The following is a 6,029-nucleotide window of genomic DNA, read 5'->3' as shown; positions in this document are numbered from 1 at the left end:
CATGTGTGAAGAGCCGCAGTTGACCTCTTTCTTAGATTTTGAATTCATTTCCGACATTTTCACAGAAATTTCGGGTTTTTGAATACAAAAAATAAAAAAAAGTCGGGCTTATTTCGACGGACTTAATTTGTCGGGCTTATTTTAGCGCGGATTCTGCTATAACATTTTTTGTTTATTCGCATTTATTTTTTTGGTTATAAACAAGAAAACTAGTAGCGTGCCTATCTATCATTATTAATCACTTGACGGGAATTATTATTGCAGATTATTACAGTACAGTTTATTTGGAGTAAATCACATTAATAATACAAAAACCTATTTATAAAAGGAAAAGGATAAGAAGTTTTGTGACGGTACCGATAGATGGCATTTCATGGAATGATGTCTATCTCCACAAGAGGCGCTGAAAGCTGTTTCACATCAGGTATCGTACCAGTCGTCCGTGAATAGTGATGTGCTATAATACCAAAGTTATTGATGGGGACAATTGCGTGCACGTGGACGCGGGGATGTAGAGAAATTTATCAACGTGTTAACCTATCCATTTTCACAACCAGTCAGCCATCTATGGATTAAGTTTCATGCGTCACAAATGGGGTAATTTGGTCCTAATAATGTCTTAAATGCATACTTTAGGTTCTAAGGTGCGTGTGACTTATTCTTATATGTTGTATCGCATATACGTCAGGTGATCCTTGCTGTACGGTTAGCGTTTTTACCCCTTCGTATCAGTGGCATCCAGCCATTTGAGATGTAAAGCTGTAGGCTGTGGATAAATTTCATTCAACAGAAAGTACTGGATGATTAAAGGTGATTTGGCTAAGGTAAATAAGTTTAGGTACTCTTGTCTTAACTGCCATACTTCAGGTCATAAGTTGCACTTAACTTGTTTTTGCAGGTTGTAACATATACCTCTCGTATTCCATGCTGTATCATTTGTAGCTGTACCTCATGGTAATATTAGTTGCATTCAGCCGTTGAAGAGGGTGAGACTGTTCAGTTTGGATAAAGTTCATCCAGTAGAATGTATGGATGATGGAAGCACATTTTGGAGGCTCAAGCTACTCAATTGTGATAACACATCAAAAATGTAATTGGGAGGTAAAGGTAAGATAGTAAAACCTTCAGCATGGCGTAAGCAAAAATTATTGGCTAATTATTGTGGAAAAAGAGAAATAGTCAAAATTAAACAAATTGCCCTAGCAGGTTTTATCTCAATGTTTGCTTGAAATGTTTTTAGGTCATCCAGTGTTACAAACAATGTATAGAGATGTTCTAGAAATAAATAGTGCAGTGTCCAGTGAAGAGTAAAATTGGTGGCAATACATGTACAACAGGTAAACCCATTCCAATCAAAAAATTTCAGATGAAAAGATCTGTAGAAAAGTGATATCTAGATTTTGCTATAATGTATTCAGGAATGGGCCTTGCCTAGATGAAAGAATAAGAAATGAAACAAGGGGATGTTCTGGAAGAGCTGGGTTCTTCAACAAAAGGTTTGTTGACTTGGTTTTATATATATATATATATTTCCTTTTTCGTAATTTTTTTTTTCTTTTGCATATTCCCCTCAAACTACATAGGAATGGGATATAAATACACACGAGGCAGGCGATAGCGAAACTGAATGTGCTTCCGTCGAGTTCGTCTCTTGCTACATTGGTATTACATTTAGTCATGTTTTAATAACTACGAGAGCCAAACATGCTTCTACGCAGTATTAAACCAAAATATAAAGCAATATTATAATTTTGGGACTTTTACAGACTCAGTAAGAAAATATTCTGCAAACGACGTCGTGTTTTATATCCTTGATGTTGCAAGAATCCTTCGGACTCGGTTCTTCTATCCCTAAATGACACTACCATCTACTTAAATCAACGACACTGTTGTATGCTCATATCCTTTAGTACGGCGAGTCGAGAGACAGCTAAATTCTGTTTTGTTCAACAACAGAAATGTGTCAAGCACATCCAGCACAGAGTAGTGGGAAAAAAACTACGGAGAGCCTAAATTGACATGAGAAAAGTCAACCGATGGCATTAAACTAACAAGTTGTTCGAAAAGAACTGCTTAATTGAACTGCCATGGCTTAGCAAACGGGACTAGTACCACTTCTACTTCGTTCAACTATCCATCAATGGATTGATGCTGCAACAGTACTTCGGACAACCGACTTGAGATCTGCACAACCTTGGCAATCAATAAAAGCGCCACCAAGGAAGATGGTGTATGTTGTGAATTACATCGTGCAGCACCTAACAGTTCCAGGAAACCGAACAGCTCTACTGTACTTCCGAGCTATTGCTTCGATGAAGTTTGAACAGGAAAAAACATCAGACAGCCAATAGCTAAATTCCGTAAGTATGAGAATTGAATAATGCTTGCTGAAATCGTTGTACATGATTTAGGAGTCGTAGGATAAGTTAAGAGTAAACGTAGGTTATACGTTGCAGAACATTTTCTAGATCTGTGACATTTCCACACTTATTTCTATTTCAGAGATTTAAACACCGATTATTTTCATATCATATTGGTGTTACATGTGCCTTAATTTAATCTCCATACTTTTCTTGTTTTTAATTTGACAGAAGACAAATAGTGGAGTTGACTCTGGAGAAAATGTGCAGCTGTTTGTAGGCAGAAAGAGAAGGTAAGAAATGATAATCGCGATTTAGACAAAATTATAGAGAACATTCATTCTAAATGTACTGTAGGCTTAAAAATAAGACCGACATTTTGGACAAAAACATGTAAATCGCTATACATTATAGATACTGTTTCGTATTGGTGGGCTACGTGAGTTAAAAGCCTCAGACTACCAATCCTAGCCACAATTGCGGAGGGGGGTGGAATCAAGCTCAAGCAATTTTTTAACGAATTCAAATCACTGCAGTTCACGTCTTAAAACAGCAATGTTTGTAATTTTAAAAAACATCAAATTTCTTCTGGTTACTAATTTGAAAGTAAGATGGCGCTACTGTGCCTCTAAGGTTTGTTGTTTGAATGTTTGTTAAATGTATTACATTTCAATGTTAAGTTCAAGAAAATCAAATGGTGTGCCATATTGGTATAGGTCTAAAATGGAAGTGTTTAACACCTGGGCAATCCAAAGCTAGTTGTCAGGTAGCAATGATTTTGAAATTATATAAATCACTTTAGTTTATCTTTACAGAAGCTCATCCAAATTACAGCAAACGTCAAACAAGTTGGATCAAAACAAAGCGAGGGAGTTTTGGAGGAAGTTTCGAGAATGAGATGAAGGAAAAGAATTCTATCTGAAAAGAGTTGCAGGTCAACACAGACTCAGCGCCGCTATCACAACAAGGTATTGTTCTGGTTCTCTTTCTAGTTTTTAGCCAATTGGTATTTTTTCCCATTAGCAAATTTTTAAAAAACTAGATCTGATTGGTTTAGTTGGCTTTTTTATTTTAATTTCAATCATTTACAATTGTTTGGTATGTCCGAATAGCCCTGCCACTCGTTGAATGATTACGTTATGATTAAATGGGATTTTGTTTGTCATAAAGATCTAAAAGTTTGGAAATTTACTTAGACTGCTCTGGAAAAATTCGTGAAATTTGGGAAATTCAAATTCGCCATTATTCGCAAACCCTGCATTACCATCGCTGTTGATTACATGTACTTTTTGAAGATTGGTGTGCCCTGGTCTGCGATTATGTTCTGGTACTTTTTTAAAATCTTTATAGTAAAGTGGAGGGTATTGTGTGGTTGATTCAGGGTAATAGGGGAGTTCCTCATGGACGGTTGGGAAAAAAGGTGATTGTGGGTAGTCTGGGGTTGAATGAAATGGTGGGGTGTAAGCAGCGTTAGTAGGTGGTTCGGTGTAATAAACAAGAGGATAAATGAATGATGACGGATCGTAACTTGGAGTATGTAGAGATGAGTAAGGTCTTTGTGGCTCAGAATCGTAAGGCTTGTAGGCTGGCTGTGGGTTGTAGTCTGGAACTGATCCGTGTTGTTGTTTGGGCCATTCCAAACGTGATGGTAATTGAAGATTACTGTTCCCTTCTGGTGCATGATATCCGTTATAATGATGTCTTCCACGTGCATTTATTTGATTTCGCAGGTCGCTAAGTTTGCCATGATTTTCGATGTCCGTCTGCCGACTGTTTTTCAACCGTAAAGGGTGGCCTACAAGCCTGGTGACCGCTATTGCCAAGAAAGCCAAAAGAACTAAAAACAGATGCTTTGGTAGTTGAATCGAAACAAAGAATCATTTAGATATTGTTCCACTCTTTGAATTGAAGAAGAAAAAAAACTGGTAAGTAACTTACGTTGGAAATAAGTTGCATGTCCACAAGTAGTAATGTTTTTCTGTGTTCTTTTAATACCAGGCTTTCCTTACTGGAGCTGTGATAGTGTTAAGCTCAAGAAGTTGACTGATAAACAAACTATGATGCTGGGAAGAATTTATACCTAGACGGAAAAGGTTACACCCTCTTCAGTAGAAACAGAAAAACATTCAAAGTTTCTCGGTTGCTCTGGCTTTCTCTGTGAGATGGTGCGCGGTTGCGGGCTTGCTATAAGCTATTGATTCTTCGACCGCTTCAGCTTTCCTCACGTGGAGAACTTTAAATTTTTCTTACATTTTTCATGTTGATCGGTCAACATATTGGCGAAAACAAACCGCTAGAAGGCGTTCAAAGATTCACAATAGTAAACCAGGATTTGTTAGCGAGTCCAAGTAGAGTACGTATTCGGCATGCCTCCAGGCATACAACCACTGATGAGAAAGTAGAATTCTCTGTGCCAGCCAACGTACATAGCTTTCTATAGTTTTGTTTTTCGGTTCATCTATGCAAGGCTCCATTTGATCTGCACTTCTTTGCATGTATGCCTAAAAGCATAAAAACGGATGAGTTACTGAGTAGAAGGTAAATCATGGCGGAATGATTACATTTATTTTTAATTATTACAGCTCCAGCAGAGTGAGCTTTACATATCTTGTAACTAACGATGACAATTTTATTTTATGCAGGTGATTTGGGCATACCATGTGACTTACCTGAGGATAGCGCCGACCATCTTGTTCCCTCGGCCTCGAAGATCGTCGTTTTGATTAAGCTAGAATTTCGTATCAGTAGCTGTAGGAGGTCTTTGCTAATTTACTGTGAAGCAGATCAGAAAAATCGGAATGACGAATTCGCTTGATGAAGGTAAGTTTATTTGTTTAGAAAAATTTGATTCGTTGTGTACGTAATGGGGTGCTTATTCACCGACGTTGCCTTGAAACACATGTCTGAGGAATCTAGTAGTTCCGAAGTCTTCGTAAAGCTGTAAAAATGGGCGTAGAGTTGGGTAATGTTTTTTTAGATGTTGAATTTTGTAAGTGTATATACATGTACATACATATTTTATTTCCTTACTGTCTACCTTCTTTTTGAATCTGCAAAATACAAACACGAGAAAGCAATCCGGTGAATATGTGCTGCTATTTATGTGTAGAAACAGCAAATTTTTGGACAGAGGTAAAACTAATCGTTAAATACTCAAAGTTATGTCCGTTCTAGGACGAATACGAGTTATTTTTACGCTTCTATAAATAGGTATCAGTTACATACGCGTTTGCATCAATGTGACTTCACGCTAAAAAAAACAATAGGACGTGTAATTTATTACTTTTTAAAATTTGTTTTATTAGAATTAAGAAAACTAGATGGCGTTGCTGAGCCCTACTTTGTTTTTCATTAGCTGTCAGCAGTGAAGTTTGTGTTTGAATATTTTTTAACTGTTAAAATTCCAATGGAAAGTTCTTTAAAAGCAAGTGGTGTGCTATGTATTACTATTAGTTTGTCATCCATGAAAAATCAGTGTTTTGGAAGTGAAACCACATCAAATATCAAATGAAATACATTTTGTGTAACGGGGAACCTTATGATCAGCTTGCAAGCTGCTAAACCCAAAATGGAAGCCATGCAACCTGTGACTGTTGCTTTCCACCGTGTTATTACTTTGCTCATTTAGAGGTATATAACTTATGCTTTGACCATTAACTTACCAGTTGA

At 37.0% G+C, this 6,029-nt stretch overlaps 3 long non-coding RNA genes across 3 annotated transcripts; all 3 read left to right on the top strand.

The window, feature by feature from the left end:
• Positions 1-910: 910 nt before the first annotated feature.
• On the top strand, positions 911-1,497 carry LOC132087948 (uncharacterized). The gene is made up of 3 exons (XR_009420938.1): positions 911-1,107; positions 1,241-1,337; positions 1,419-1,497. It is a non-coding gene; the product is annotated as an uncharacterized LOC132087948 (long non-coding RNA).
• Positions 1,498-1,581: 84 nt separating this feature from the next.
• Positions 1,582-2,718, top strand: LOC130695007 (uncharacterized). Its single transcript, XR_009002236.2, has 4 exons — positions 1,582-1,662; positions 1,767-1,891; positions 1,957-2,360; positions 2,592-2,718. It is a non-coding gene; the product is annotated as an uncharacterized LOC130695007 (long non-coding RNA).
• A 358-nt stretch (positions 2,719-3,076) lies between these two features.
• LOC132087900 (uncharacterized) lies at positions 3,077-4,476 on the top strand. Its single transcript, XR_009420865.1, has 3 exons — positions 3,077-3,328; positions 4,091-4,285; positions 4,359-4,476. It is a non-coding gene; the product is annotated as an uncharacterized LOC132087900 (long non-coding RNA).
• Positions 4,477-6,029: the final 1,553 nt, after the last annotated feature.

Source organism: Daphnia carinata, chromosome 4 (genome assembly GCF_022539665.2).
Source record: "Daphnia carinata strain CSIRO-1 chromosome 4, CSIRO_AGI_Dcar_HiC_V3, whole genome shotgun sequence".
NCBI lineage: Eukaryota > Metazoa > Arthropoda > Branchiopoda > Diplostraca > Daphniidae > Daphnia > Daphnia carinata.
Note: the sequence above shows the minus strand (reverse complement) of the source record. Positions and strands in the feature narration are given on the sequence as shown.